This window comes from Diceros bicornis, chromosome 4 (assembly GCF_020826845.1).
Source record: "Diceros bicornis minor isolate mBicDic1 chromosome 4, mDicBic1.mat.cur, whole genome shotgun sequence".
Classification (NCBI taxonomy): domain Eukaryota; kingdom Metazoa; phylum Chordata; class Mammalia; order Perissodactyla; family Rhinocerotidae; genus Diceros; species Diceros bicornis.
In genome coordinates, this window is record NC_080743.1 from 90,936,540 (window position 1) to 90,952,893 (window position 16,354).

A 16,354-nucleotide genomic window follows, 5' to 3' on the forward strand; every position below is an offset into this window, starting at 1 on the left:
TGTTTATTGAGTTCTCTCCCTGACTCTTGTTGGGATGTTCAGAAAGCTATATTCCTGGACCATATTAACGTTGTTCCCTGCAGGAATATCTTCACTGAGTCCTGTTGGTTATCATGCCCATGACTTTTATGGAAGGCCATTTTAAGAATCAGCCAAATGAAGGACATTTCCACATTTTCTCTACAAACTGTTGTGGAAGATACTGTCTATTATGTTGTTCAATGTTCCTGATACGATGATCCACATTAGAAATTCCTCTTAGAATTCAATATCAGGAAAATGTTTGCTTCTCTTGGCATAATAGAATGCCTCCTCTCAAGCGATCATGAAGATTCTGGATCTCATAATGCTCCCTTTCCTTTTTTGCCTTGGCTGCCGGAAATCTTAAAGCCTGCCTTCATGTTGGTGGAAGTAACCGTATATTTCCAAACTGGAAGCATAATTATCTTTCTGTTTTATTTTATTGGTGTTGACTTGTTTTTATTTTAATTGTTTTCTGCATATATACGTGTGTTATTATATGTTTATTAAAATAGTTTTGGAAGTAAGCAGTGCATAAATTATACGTAAATTTCATGATAATTTAAAAACATAATATGTTATATCATTTTATTATTGTTTCAAATTGCTTTATTTGTGTCTCTTTAATCTTCACTGCTGGAATTGTAATTAAAAAAAACATCTTTCAATTGTACTTAACACAGAGTTTTACACCCAGTTAGCACTCAATAAATACTTGCTAATTTGTTCACTTCACCATTGACTAATGGCTCATTCCCAAGACACTGAAAGAAGGAAAAAAAGCTTAAATCATGTAAAGAATGAAAGTTTATTCATAAATATGAAGTGAGAGAATAGACAGTTTTCACATACTCTTTCCCTCCTCTGTAAATGAATAGGGCATCTGACAGGGAAAGTAGAAGTATGACTTACTCGGTGATTCCTGGATTCCAGTAGGAATTCCTAATGTGCAAGGACACTGCAAGACCAGAAAATGGCTTCTACTTGTTTAAAGATTTCCTATATTTAGCAAACATGCATTGAGTGTTTACCATTTGCTTGATACCACACCAGGTGGGGCAAGACAGAGATGATGTGGAGTAGTCTAGTCCCAGAGGTTGGAGAGCAAAGCAGACAGACCTCAGGGCCACAATTCACAAAATGGCCCCAGGACCTTGCCATTAGGGTTATTTCTTTCTTGGAGTTGCCCAGCTTTGTGGAACTGGATGAGGGGTGCAGAGGAATGATGAAATGAGGAATCAACCCATGGTCTACTTCATAATGTGTGTCATTCCATGGCTCAGTCTCTCTTTGTCTTCCAATTGTTGGACCAGCAAGTCCAACACCACCATGTTCTTGACCCTTCTGCCCACAGCCATGATCTGGCTGGGCTGAGGTGTGGGATACAGCTCACTCAGGGATAGAGAAATGCATACTTGTTTGCAGCGGAGGTTTACAATAAGGTGGTACTGATTAGATCCACAATAAACTATGACCAGCTACCTCAAAGCTAAACATCTGCCTCACCAAGGGAGAAATGGCATTTTGTTGGGCAATGTGTCTGTTTACAAAAATTGGTTACTGACCCTGTAGGGTAACATGACTACTCAGTTGCTAACACACCCCTCCAATTTGTGGTAACAATCTCTTATAGCATGTATACTATTAACTCACTAAGCAATATATATCTCTGTACTTTGACTTTTTTTAGTAATAATATTCTTGGGAAAATAGCAAATGATGGTCACAATTTATTTCAAAGGGTGTTTAGTAATTTAGCACACATCTGTGAAATGTTACTTAATCCTGAGTGGTCTGTGTGCATAATTATGTTTCAATTTGCACATGATTGCTGACTCTCATATCACTTAAACAATCAGGATGCATCAAATGACTGGCTGTGTCTTATAACATTTTCTTTTCCCTTTTGGAACTATTGGAAAGAGACCATCGCATCCCACAGCCATCTGCCACATTGCATGAATATTGAATAGATATTATGAGTATTGAATTTGGCAGCACTTTTGTGGTCATATTTCTATGTATTTTTCATTGCCCACTGAAAAGAAAATGAAAAGAAGGAGGGAAATGATTAAAAAGTTCTCTGGGCTCTGCAAAACTGCCCTTGCATTTCTAGATCCCTCTCTTACCAACATTTGTTTTGTTTTCCTCTCCTGTAATAATAACAACAGTATCTTACCTTTGCATTGTACACATATTTTAAAAGCATTGTCCAATAAAATCCCGTGTTTGGTCTTTACCTTGACTCTGTGAGATAGGTGAGCAGGCCTTGTCAAACATCCATTGTACACATGAGAAAACTGAGGCACAGAGAATTGGTGACTTGTGGTGACTAAATAGCATTATTACTCAGCAATAGCTTAGAGGCCAAGAACTCCTGATACCTTCCTCCAAACACTTCCCACCCAATAGCACTGCCTTCTAACTGGAGGCTGATGTAGGGGGAGATAATTTCTATCACAGCTTAGAGCATATCTCCAGGAGTGGTTATGGAATTGGATGTAAAGGGCTAACATCTATATAAAGAGAAGCCCACTTACAGGTGAAGGGCCAGGAATTTCTGGGACCCCCTTACTGCATCATCACCCATCAGAAATGGGAGAAACATCTTAGACTCCTTTCTTTCACTCCTCACCCAATAGACTACGAAGTTCTGTTCCTGTTTCCTCTAGGGATTCTCAAACCCATCTCTTTCTCCTGTTTTCAATTGTCATTGCCCTATTTCAGTCCTCCATCCTTTCTCATGGACCACTGCAACATCCTAGCTAGTCTCCAAGTCTTCACTCTTCCCCTACCCCGCCCTGGCTGCCAACCCCAATCCTTCCTTTATGGTACTTCAAAAGTAATATAGAATGAAAATATGGTCATGTCCACTCAGTGACTCCTTGTTGTTCACAGAAAAAGTTCAAGCTCCTTTCATGCATGATTTGGCCTCTAGGTGCTTCTCCAGATGAATGTCCTGCAATTCCCTGCCCCTAATCTCAAGTTTCAGTAATACACAATTTTCTTGCCGTTTCATGATTCCTTTCTTTTGCATATGCTGTTCCCTAGGTTTGCAACACTATCTCCCTCCAGAAGTCACTTCACAAACACACATATACCACATATATGTGCATGTGTACAATACCCGTATACTTTTCCTACACTTTGGCTATCTCTTGGGGATTAGGGCCAGCGGTGATGGAAGTGTTCTTTAAGACTTAATTCAGAGACTTCCTCCTGTGGGTTACTGCTTCTGATCCCTCTGGGCTGGGTTAGAAACCCCTTCACTTTGCTGCCAGAGTATCCTTAAGAGTTGACATGGCCGTGAGTAGGGATTATCAAGTCTACCTCTCTGTCTCCTCTGATTATGACCTCCTTGATAGCAGTGACAGGGTTCTATTAATCTTCATAGTATTAGCTTAACAGTACCTAACACATAGTAGGTTCTCGATAAACGTCTATTGAATTGAACTGAAGTGAATTGGGCATGAAACTTCTATTTTCTTCCTGTAGTGATAGACTCCAGCACCTTGGATAGCTCATTTCTTTAACCTGTGCTATGAGGCTTTCCTGGTCAATAATTTACTAACACACCTTCCCCCTTTGTTTAATACAAAAGATTCTCAGCACAGTTCCAGTCTCAGCACAGTTCCAGAGCCTAGAGCAAGCCAATTTGTAACCTAGCTTCACGAACAAATGGCTACATTAGTAAAAAGTAGTTTTTTATTCCAGAGCCAGACATGGTGAAGATTTTTTTTTAATCCTAGCTGAAAGACAAAAATATATAAGGAGGGTAACTGTTCTGCTGAGCATCCTCCTTCTCCTACCCAGGGGGTAAAAACTCCTTGCCCATAAGTCATTCCACTCCATTGTACCCTTTCCACAGTGAGTGATGGAGGATGCTGTTGAGTATATTAATCCTTATATTACTGTGTCCTACCTTTGAGAACACTTAGGAGAACTTATTTGGTGTTGTCATCTGGAAACTTCATCTGGACAACTCATTTATTTTTATTCTATGGACAATGCAAACCATAAAATTCATTGTTTTTCTGTCTTGAATTTGCTGCTAGGAAGCTTGAAATCAAACTTGTGGCTGGCCTTTTGCTAGTATGTAAGACATCAAAGCATGAATTTTGTGTATTAACCTCACTTCCGGATGCATCTTTTCCCCACTTTATTTTCCTTTGACAAATTTTCCCAAATTTTATGTATTTTATTTTGATCTATAGTATGTCTCTTTGTCAGCTACTTTGGATTCTTTTGTTATCAAGTGTATGGATAAATAAAGGTATCACTAAATAAATAGATATCATAATAATTAAAGTGAGAACACGTAATTTAGAAAACAGCACAATGTGGAAGTTCTACACCAAACTAGGTTGTCATCATCTTTTCAGCTGCTCCTGGACCAGTTATATGATCTCATGCAAAGCACCTCTACCTGGTAGGGCAAGGAATTGCATGTTTAATACTGTGAGAGCTAATTAGCTTATTTTTTGCTCTGGGTGTTTTTGGTAATTTCAACCCATTATTCTACTTACAAATATATGTATATATCTCATTGGTTATAACATACTGTTGATTAGGGGGAATAGGTGAAACAATATCAAGCACTGGACCTTTAAAGGATGGCTCAGGACATTATCTTGCAAAGGAGAGAACATATACACAATTTGAGGTCCCCTGTGCACCCAGGGGAAATCAAAGGGGATGGCAGATGATAGTAGGCCCTTCCAAATAGTTAAAAAAGACCACTAAATATAGGGCCTTAATAAAGTCTTTTGAGGAAGGCAGGGCAGAGTAAGCTTTTAAAAGGAGGATTCTCAATTAGATGGACAGGTAAGCTTTGACTCAAACATCTGCTCAAAATCTTGGTGGCATTGGTGCTGGGGGTAATTGTGCCAATGAAGTCCCCCTAAATTCTCTCTCCCAGGCAGCTAAGTACTTGAGGAGCTCATTGCCCTTAGAGCCCACAGTGAGAATTCCAGAAGGGTGTGCTCAGAGTTTCCCTGGAACACAAAGGCCATATTTAGGAAAGGGAAGAAGGAAGTTTGAGGACCAAGGACTCTTGTTTGTTGGCCCCAAACCTTTACCTGAGTCTTATCTGAGTAAAAGGCATACCGAGCTAAAATTCAGGCTCTCCCTTTAAAGAAAATGTTTATCTCTGGAAGTACCTAGTTACCCATATCACCTTCCAAATATGCAAGAAGTTTTATTTCATTGATTTTATTTATTCATTCTCTCTCTCTCCATATATATATATAGAGAGAGAGAGAGAGTGAATACTACCTACAAGGCACTGTTCTTGCTACTGGGGATATAGCAGTAAAGTAAACTGAAAAATTCCTTGTGCTCACTGAGCTCACATTCTTGTGGGGTCATCAAGTTCTGTGGAGAAAAATCAGCAAGGTGAGGGAAATAGGGAGTTAAATTAAATAGTTACGGACAACTTCTCTGGTAGAGGACATTTGAACAAAGACAAAAATGAAGTGAGGAAGGGAATAATTGGAATAGCTATGAAAACAGCATTTCTGGCTAAAGGAATAGCAAGTTTAAAATTCCCAAGGTGGGAGTGAATCTGGAGGCCAGTGTGGCTGGTGTGGAGTAAGCCTGGGATCCGGAGTGAGGTTGGAAAGTTAGCTGGGACAAGATCATAAAAAGTCTTTTAGGTCATGATGAAGTCCCTGTCTTTTACTTTGTGTGAGCTGGAAAGCCAGTATAGCAGTGACATGATATGACTTGGGATGTAAAAGCATTGCTCTGACTGCCACGTAGAGAATAGACTGTAATGAGGCAAGGGTGGATACAGGGACATCAGTCTCCATGAGAGATGCTGGTGGCCTAGGCCAGAGTATGTGCAGGGGAGGTGCAGGAGTGACCAGGTTCTGCATATATTTTGAAGACAAAGTTGGTAGAATTTGCTGATGGATTAGATGTAGGTGTTGAGAGAAAGAGAGGAGTGAAGAAGAAAATATTTCATTTAATAAAACTCTGTGTTCTCGTGGAAAACGTAAGAGTGAAAAAGATGAGCAAAATAAGGAGAATGAATCCTTCTGTTTGGGAAAGCAATATTCAGGATGCAAACAAGTAGGGATTATGGCCTAATTTAGTCCTATGGGGGAGTAATTTGTTGAATAATGGACTTGGCTACTAGTTGTTTGTTAGAGTCTTCCCATGAATCAATCAAGGGAGGCATCTTGCTAAAACGTGGAAGATGGTTCGGCGACTTTCTAATCTCACCTGGAGGGTTTTGGCACCCTACCTTTCCCTTCCCTCAACATTCCAGTGTGTGGCCCTTTGTGACCTGCAACCCACTAGTTCAATACTAGTTTTGTCTCTTCCCCTAGCTCTGGGGCTGAGGTCCACTGGCAGCATTTTGCTGGGTGGTACTTTTGTGCTAAGACCTAGCCTGAGGCCAAATGCACAAGACCCTATTCACTGTGAAGCTGTCTGAAGGAGAGTTGGTCTCACTGGGGTTTGTAGTCCTAACACAAGAATGAAAGAGAGCCCAGTATTTCCCCAGGAAGGAGGTTGGACATTCTCTGGAAGTCCTTGAGGAGTGTCTCTGCCCAAGAGTGTCACAATTGGTTATTTTTAAAGACTGAGAGTCTTCATGTAATTCATTCTCCTGTCCAGTTGAACAAGAGCAGAATTGTGAAACATCTCTTCCAGTAGGACTCTGCATAAAGGGAAGTTTGTTCTCGCTGTATCTACACCATCATGAGACCTCAGTATCAGGGACTTAGGGACAATTACTAGAAGGCCTGCACTCCCTGAATGAGTTATGCTTCCACAGAAGAGCAATTAGATGCTCATATGCAGCCTGACAAGTAATGGAGGAACCCTGGAAATCCATGAGTTTCTCCTAAGGTTCACTGGAGAAGGGGGTGGGGAGAAGGATCTTTTCACCTCTGAGGAATAATGCTCACTTCCCCCTTATTATATTCAGCATCTCCTCTGCAGAGCAGTGTCTGATGGTGATTGTGAGGCCACATGTACAGATAAGAACCCTGAGCAAAGAGATCTAATCCACAGTCACAGCTGAGACAAGTTTTAGACAAGGAAAAGGAGTCCAGATGACATTAGATTTGACACTTCCCCCTTAGTGGAAGGTTTCTTTTTGCAGCCGCACAGAAGTTCATCCAACACTTAATTATCCAGGCACTGGTTAGTTGATACCTGGCTCATTCTGGCCCCTAAAGATGAACCTATCATGAAAATGTAAATGTGTTACCTCTCACTCATTGTCACCCAGGCATGATTAATCAGGCTGTGGATTACCCTGCCTTGTCTATCTTTTTTCTTTTGCTACTCTCCATCTTTGGATGATTTTATAAATCAGTCCTATCTCCCTCCACCATAGGGTGGGTATCAGTAGAAAGAAGAGGTACAGCTCAATGTAGTCTACGTATTTGTGAGTTAGGAGAAAAGATCTGGTATGGAAGAAACTAAATGGCTTACAAATGATATTGGATTCTCTTTAAGTTTTAATTATCCATGTTATCTCTGCTTTCGTTATCATGGATCCCTGAACATCGGCAGTAACAGTTGCACAGTTGACAACTGCACCATCTAATCACAATGTCTGCTCTGTGATCATATTCCAGTGCACTACTTATCAGGGACCCTTAGATCTCAGAATGCTCGAGAGCAACAGAAATAAACAGAAGGCAAGCCCAGAGCGCTGTCTTGAATGTCCCAGCCATCTTTCATCATCACTTACTTTCTTTTTTTTTTCCCTTTTTCTCCCCAAAGCCCCAGAAGACAGTTGTATGTCATAGTTGCACATGCTTCTAGTTGTTGTATGTGGGATGCCGCCTCTGCATGGCTGGACAAGCGGTGCATCGGTGCGCGCCGGGATCCGACCCTCGGCCGCCAGTAGGGGAGCGTGCGCACTTAACCGCTAAGCCACGGGGCTGGCCCCATCACTTACTTTCTTGAACAACAGACTCGTAAGAACTAAATCTATTTTTTCTTATGAATTTTCAGAGTCAAATCTGTAAGATCCATGATGGAAATGCATTATCATTCTCTTCATTATTGTTATAAATTGAGTTGGTTTTAAGTCATACCCAATGCATGTTAGTCATGGAGGTTTCAAAAGGAACTCATTATTGAGCAGTCTTGCCATCTCATGATCACTTTTTCTGGCCTCCGGCCTGAGGCATCAGGTAAAGACCTGACATGGGACCTACCCCATGAAAGCCTGGGTTTGTCGGGGCTGATGAGGCTCAAAGTCCAAACAGAAAGGTCATCTCGGTGAAGAGTCGCACAGCAGAGAGCATTGTGGTTCCAGGGGCAGGATGCGGGGCTCCAGCAAAGACTCTGCACAAAGGAGTTTTGAAAATCAGGCAGAAGACAATACAATCATTATCTAGGAATCCTATCCATGGGTGTCTGGTCCTGACCCTCAAATTTGGGAGCAGAGGCAGATCTCTAGTCCTAGAAGACGAACAAGGAACGGCAAGAGAATTAGACTATTAGCAAAGAATCAAACTGGCATGCAGTTCTGGGACCCTGGGCCTGGGAAACAGGGTACGGGGCTCTCAGGGATGGCATCTGACTCAGCTGTCACTGGGAGAGCTTAAAAGTGCTTATCAGTGTAAAGTTCTTAGAACAGTGCCTAGAACACAACAAGCCATCTTTAAATGTTAGATATTATTGTTCTTCTGTGACTATCCCAGGAACGCATTCCTGATTCTGACAATAGAGGAGGAAGTGGTTAATACTGAGCACTTGGATCTCAGTTCAGCAAAGTGACGGATGCTAATCCAACTGTGGTGGATGAGACTATTGAGATGCTGCCTTCCGTGTCTCTAGATTGATCTGGAAATTGGAGGAAGTATGATCCATCAGGTGGAGGGAACAGAGGGTCCAGGGATGGAGGCCTGAACAGAAAGGAAATGAGGAGTGGGGTTGGCACCCATGGTGTGGCCTGAGAGTCGCCTAAATATGTGACCCCCAGGCAGTAACACGTCATAAACAGCTCTCAAAAACTGAGCGTGCCTGATTTCTGTATGGGGAAACATAAATCCCCTTGGGTTGAAATTGATTTTAAGTATTTCTAAAATGAACACTCAGAGATCCAAATGTGGATAATGCTAACTCTCTTCTCAGTAATCTATAGGCCTCTATGGACTGTAATAATCCAAGACAAATAAGATCTATTATTTGATTGAGGGTCTTCTGCAGCCGGGGTGAGCACAGCATCGTACAGGAGTGTGGACAATGGGATGATTGCTGAGGACTTCTGTAATTAATTCAGTCTCTATAGAGTTAATTCCATCCGAAGCACACACTACCAATGCCAGCTGTATCTGTGCAACTGGACTTAGGGGAGTTTTTATTAAAAATTCTTAAATCAGTTCAATACAAGAGAATTATCTCCTGGCCACTCCATATCTCCTGCCAAGTACTTGATAAAATGTGTTCTACAAATGTAGATATGGAGTCATGATAAGAAAACTCACTCTTGCTGCATATTGGAATTATCTGGTTGATGTTGCAGGCAAACGTTAAAACCAGGACAAATCCCCACTGGAGAATTTCCAACTGCTGGAGATCATCCATCGCCCTGGGGCCAAGTTTGAAGGGAGAAATGAGAGACCATTCAGTTTACCCACAAGTCGGTGAACATATTCAAGATGGAACTGTCCAGGCCACTCAGAGTTGAACAACTTCCAGATATGTTGGATCTAGTCAAGGCTTCTAAGTCAGGGCTGACCTCTGGGTCAGTCTTGGGACATGCAAGGATTGGCTTCTTGCGGGATGACCCTCTCACAGACCTTTAAGTTCAGGGTGTGTGAAGATGCAGCAGACCTCTTGTTTTCTGGGGATGCGTCTTGTTAACTGTCTAAGGAAGCAGCAGTCCTGTCCCTGGTGCCCATGGCCAGCCTCACCAGCACCTACGAAGGGGCAGAGGAGGGGCTGAGTGAGGAGCCGTGACAATGGTAAGAGGCAGCGACAGTAGGGTATTGACGTGGGAGCACTGCCATTGAGAGAATGAGGAGGGCTGGGGCAACCTAGAAAAGCCATAGCAACTCTTTTTTGAGTTCTTTTTGGGAGGGTGTTGGTAAAAGTAGTACAGTATAAAATTATAACTTGCCATAAAAAAGCAGTGGTTTATCACAAAAAGAGCATCAGATGAGAAGGGGAAAGTTGGGACTGACTTCCAGTGCTGTAGGAGTTATATGAGCATAAGCAAGTCGTTTTCCACGTCTGGGCTTCGGTTTCTGCACCTGTACCTCAGGATGGTGCAGACAGGGAGGACTAGGGGACATGTTAGGACATTTCCAACTCTACTATTTCAAGTCCATGTCCCCTGCCCCAATATATTAAGTCCCACCCAACACCTGCATCTCACTCCACTGAACACTAGATTTCCTCTCTGATACAGTCCACTCTCCACACACACTTGGGCTATTGAGATAAAACACTTGCCTGAGATGGGCAGACCATCATCTAAGCCAAGAAAACAAAATGCAAAAGAAGATGAAGGCCCATCAGCAGAACAGATGGCTCTGCACACAAGGCAGAGAGACTCACAGGTGAGGCAGAGGGCAGGGCTGATGGAGAAAAGGGATAAGAGGTGTCGGGCGGCTGGCTGGATGGAATGGAGGAAGGAGGCACCGCGGTGTCAAGCGGAGCAAGCATATCATCAGTGTCGGCATCGTCTTATACAGACAGACAGACATTCAGGGGATTTTTTTTTTTTAATTTTTTGTTTATTGCAGTAACATTGGTTTATAACATTGCAAAAATTTCAGGTGTACATCATTGTACTTCTATTTCTGCATGGACTACATCATGTTCACCACCAAAATACTAATTACAACCCATCACCACACACATGTACCGAATTATCCCTTTCACCCTCCTCCCTCCCCCCTTCCCCTCTGGTAACCACCAATCCAATCTCTGTCCCTATGTGTTTGTTTATTGTTGTTATTATCTACTACTTAATGAAGGAAATCATACGGTATTTGGCCTTCTCCCTCTGACTTATTTCACTTTGCATTATACCCTCAATGTCCATCCATGTTGTCACAAATGGCTGGATTTCTTCGTTTCTTAAGGCTGAGTAGTATTCCATTGTGTATATATACCACAGCTTCTTTATCCATTCGTCCCTCGATGGGCACTTAGGTTGCTTCCAAGTCTTGGCTATCGTGAATAAGGCTGCAATGAACACAGGGGTGCATGTACCTTTGCAAATCGGTGTTTTCAAGTTCTTTGGATAAATACCCAACAGTGGAATAGCTGGATCATATGGTAGTTCTATCGTTGATTTTTTGAGGAATCTCCATACTGTTTTCCATAGTGGCTGCACCAGTTTGCACTCCCACCAGCAGTGTATGAGAGTTCCCTTCTCTCCACATCCTCTCCAACACATGTTGTTTCGTGTCTTGTTAATTATAGCCATTCTGACGGGCGTGAGGTGATATCTCATTGTAGTTTTGATTTGCATTTCCCTGATAGTTAGTGATTTTGAACATCTTTTCATGTGTCTGTTGGCCATCTGTATATCTTCTTTGGAGAAATGTCTGTTCAGGTCTTTTGCCCATTTTTTAATTGGGTTGGTAGTTTTTTTGTTGTTGAGATGCATGAGTTCTTTATATATTTCATTCAGGGGATTTGAAACACAGGGGCATGCAGCTCTGCCCTCCCCCACAAATTCCTCCCTGCCCCCAATTCAAACTGCAAGCGATTTTCAAAGTCAAAGTAGGGAACCAACAATCACTGAGTGTACCATGGGCCGTTCACTGTGTCAAGAGGTTTACATATATTAGCTTATTTCATCTGCACAGTGGCTTCATGGGTTGGCCTTATTTCTATTATTGTTGTTGTTCCAGTTCTATGAATGAAAAAACAGTTCAGAAGGTCCATTTAGCTAGTAGCTGCCAGTGTTGGGCTGAACTGGGTTTGGCTGACTCTCGCTCCCACGTCCTTTTCACTGCCCCGTGCTGCAGCCAGAGCCACTTCTGGTCTATGGCACATTAGTTTTGGTGCATTTCTCTAATAGTCTTGCTCTTCTTTTCTGCTCCTCCTCAATTCCGAGACCAAAGTCCCAGCAGCTTGGAGCGTAAGAAGGCCTTTGCTTCACTCTTTTCTCTTCTTTTCTCTGCCTCCCTCGCCTCCTTTTCTGCCCAAAAGTTCCATTTATAATATGGAATGTACTAAGAGGCCATCCATTCACCACATCCCTAATTTTTATGGCATTTGTGATTAAATCGACTCAGAGGCTGTGGGAAGCTTTCATAATCAAATAATTTGAGTAACAGAATATTTAATTAATTGTAATTAAATATACCATCTTGAAAGCCATTTCTATTTTAATTTTAGCACAAGCTGGATTGTACAAAACATGGTTTTTCTTTGCCGCCAAAAAGTCTTGTCTCTTTCTTTCCTCCTTTTCCACCATCCCTCCAGCCCTCGAAACTTTACTTCCTTCTTTCCTTGTATTTGGAGGCATAGGCAATTGAAGGGTGCCAGCCACACCTTAGTGCTGTGTGCTGGGCGTAGTGGAAACACAAAAAGAACTTAAGACAAAGTCTTGGCCTACAAAACGCACATGGTCTAATTGAGAACACAGTCCATCAACAGGTTATAATGTGAATCATACACAGAGCCCCACAGATGACAATTATATGCCCAGTACACTGAGGATGGAGGTGGGTTTGAGCAAGGCCTTGAGATATGTGTAGTGTTTGCATCAATAGAGAGAAACAGGACCAAGTTCCTAGGAAGAGCAGGTTTGGGATCTACACAAGGCAATGTGTTTTTCTTTTTTCTTTGTATCTCTTTTCTCTTTATCCTCTTCTTCATGTATTCACTCAACAAAGATGTTTGATCACCTATAGATGCCAGGCAGGGGCCACAAAAATATCTGTTCTGGACCCAAGGAAACTCCCTGCCATGCTCTGTGCCCTCCCATTCAAGCTTGGTGAGGACAGCAGAGCCACGCCCCAGTCTCCAGGTGTATTGGGCAGGCCCAGCGCCTCAGAGCTCAGCTGCTGTCATGGTGAGCTGACTATGTTGACTGCCGGCCATGATAGTCCTGGTTGTGTCCTCACCTGACCCAGGCAGGACCCTGCCTAAAGGAATAGGGCTTAGATCACAATGTATGGGGGACACAAGAGAGGAAACCCACCGAGTGGGTCCCCGGCCTTTTTGTCATTCCCTCCACTCAGCCTCCCCCTGGGGCTCTGATGGTCCAGGACACTGGGAGCCTCCCTGAGGCACCTGGAATGCTAGGACTTGACATCATATCTTGCCTGGCATGAGACCATCTCAAAGCTGGACTTTTAATCTGCTCTGGGGAGTCTATATTTTCTGACTTCCATAGCTTTTGCCCTCTTAAATCGTCCCATCAGGAGAAATTTTGATATCACTCTAAAAGGGGACCTGAGATTGGTGGTTATTCATTTGTTTGTGTTTCGTTCATTCATTTGTTCATAAAACATGTGTCAAGCAGCTTCTGTGTGTCAGGTACTGTGCTAGGCTTTGTGGGACATAAATGAATACAGGATTCTGTTCTCAAAACCCTTATGGACAAATGGAGTTTACCAGACATGAAAAATTACAATTCAAGGAAAGCTAAATTTCACAATCCAGGAAGATGGGAGATATGTCTAACTTAGTTTGGGGAGTCGAGCCAAGTCTTGAGATGAGTAATAAATTATTGTAAAGCAAAGAAGGGGAGGTGGGCATTCTAGATAGAGGGATCAGCTTGTGCAAAGCCCTGGAGACAGGTGCTTGGGGAATAGTGTTAGTTTCTTCCCCATAAGGAGTTATATGGCCAAGAACTATACCCAAGACTATTTGTCCCTCTGAGGGAAACAGTCATCATAACTTCATATGGGAAGGAATTGTGGTACAGTGAGAAGTCTAAATTTAGTATTGGAAGTTCTGGATTTGCATCGAGGACACCAGATGCTCTGGGTTTGAATTATAGCTTTGCCATGTACCATCTGTATGGTCACGGTAGGTCACAAATTTCCCACCTCATTTTCTCATCTGTCCAACAGGCACAATTAGACCTTGCAGAGCTGTTCTCAGGACCAGATGAGATAAGGCACACAGCACTAAAAAGGCATTTAATAGAGGTTAATGTTCATATTACTTTTATTTTTAATGGCAAAACTTTTTGTAAACTATTAGGTGCTTTACAAATATAAAGAATTACATAGTCTCTGCAAGATCTAGCAAAATGTCACCCCTAAATTTGTGGTTACCAGCGTTTTTAGATCTCAGATAATTTTGTTGTTTAGTCTCATCTAACCCTACAGACCCTATTTTCCAAGTGAAATCAAATAATCTGATGTTGAAATAAGAGTTCGCATTAGAGCAAGGATGACATCAACGATCAGGCACTAAGAGCCTGGATGTCCCTCTTTTTCAGTCCATGTGGATGGACACCTGGTAGAGTCCTCAGTTCTTCACAGGGAACCGGTGAGCCTCGGGAACTGAGAAACCAGCTCTGCTCACACCATCTCTAATGATCAGATTTGCTAAGCCCTTTTGCCAAACCTGCTTTTGCTTTGTTGTTAAAGCTGCTTTTTGGGCCGGCCCCGTGGCTTAGCGGTTAAGTGCGTGCGCTCCGCTGCTGGCGGCCCGGGTTCGGATCCCGGGCGCGCACCGATGCACCGCTTCTCCGGCCACGCTGAGGCCACGTCCCACGTGCAGCGACTGGAGGGATGTGCAACTATGACATACAACAATCTGCTGGGGCTTTGGGGGGAAAAATAAATAAATAAAATTAAAAAAAAAAAAGCTGCTTTTCTTTTGTTTGCAAAGTTTATCGTGTGGAGAGTCTCTATTGATAATAGAGCTGTGTGAGGATGCTCACCACAACGCCCTCTCTTCAGGAGCGCTGTTTGAGCTTGGAGGATGCTGCCCTTGGAGGTCCAAGCCAAGGCGCTTGGATCCCTTGGGGCACTTCGATGTTATTTACCTCATCCCACCCCTGGGATGGTCACAATTGTGTTAGTGAGGATCGCATATCGATATCGTTAGCAATGATGGGTGGTAATGGCCATATGTGCCTGCTGGTTTTTCTAAATAGTTTTAAACATGATTTTAAATTTTCATTTTTAATCAAAAAGCATTCTATACTTTTTATAATATGTAAAACAGTGTATAGACGTATAAAGAAAGAGCTACTATCCTTCTGACCCCTCTAAGTCCACTCAACCTAGATGACCAATGTTTGCCGTTTGGTGCACGTATTCTTCCACGGCTTTCTCAACATTCACACACACACACACACACATGCACATTTTCCTGTTTGTTTGATTTGTCAAATGTAATCATTCTCTACACATTACCTTATAATTTGCTGCCAATCTGTAGACCTATAGATGTTGTCATAGACTTAATATACACACATATATATTTTTGTAATAAAGATTCATAATGAGGGGTTGTTGATCAGACCTGTGCAATTTTAATTTCAACAGGACATTACAGGTCCTGTTCCACAAAGATTGCAGCATCCACATTTGAGAATACCCGTTGCCCCACATCCTTCCCAGTCCTCCATAGTATCAGTCTTTTTAATTTTCGCAAATCAGAAGAACTTGAATTCATGAAATTAATATCCTTACTCTCATCCCTTCCCTCCAGAGTAGCCAGATGACCATTGTCTGGGTGCCCATAGGTCACACAGAGGGCCGGGCCCTGCCCTGGCTCTCTGGTTTGATGAGAATTCAGCCCATTACTCACAAGCTGCTCAAAACCTTTGTGTTGCCAGCAGAGCTCAGCTGAGTTCCCAGGTAGAGTTAAGAGCACAAGTAAATTTAGTGTGAAATAGCCCTGACAGCTCTAAAATGTTGTGTTTTATTCATTAAAAGGGGGCCTAACAGTGAAGCTAAATACTGTGGTAGGAAGGGGATTCTCTACACACCCGAGGAGGTATATTGGAAACAGAATTCCAATTGTTGTAGGATTGTTGTAGGACTAGCAGTGAAGTATACACAGCACCTAACCCCACACCTGCTACACCGTGAACACTTCATAAATTGTGATGCCTGTTGTTATTATTATCAAATAACAAAAGCAACACAATTTTTTTCAACTTGTGATTTGCGACTGATAGACACTTCCTCAATAAACTATGATTTCAGGAAAGTTTCTATTAAAAAGCTTTACTGATTTGCAGTTTCTAGGGATAGGACAAGAGTCCCTCTTTTCTGCATGCCTGGACAAAAGGCTCTCCTCCATGAAGCAGAATGGGACCTTGCTACTCGTCAGATCTGTCCTCGGAGTCCAGATAACCTTTCACTCCTGATTTGTTTTGAGCCATGGAGTCCCTAGAGTCTTCTAGCTGAAAGCCCCTTGTTCCAAGACT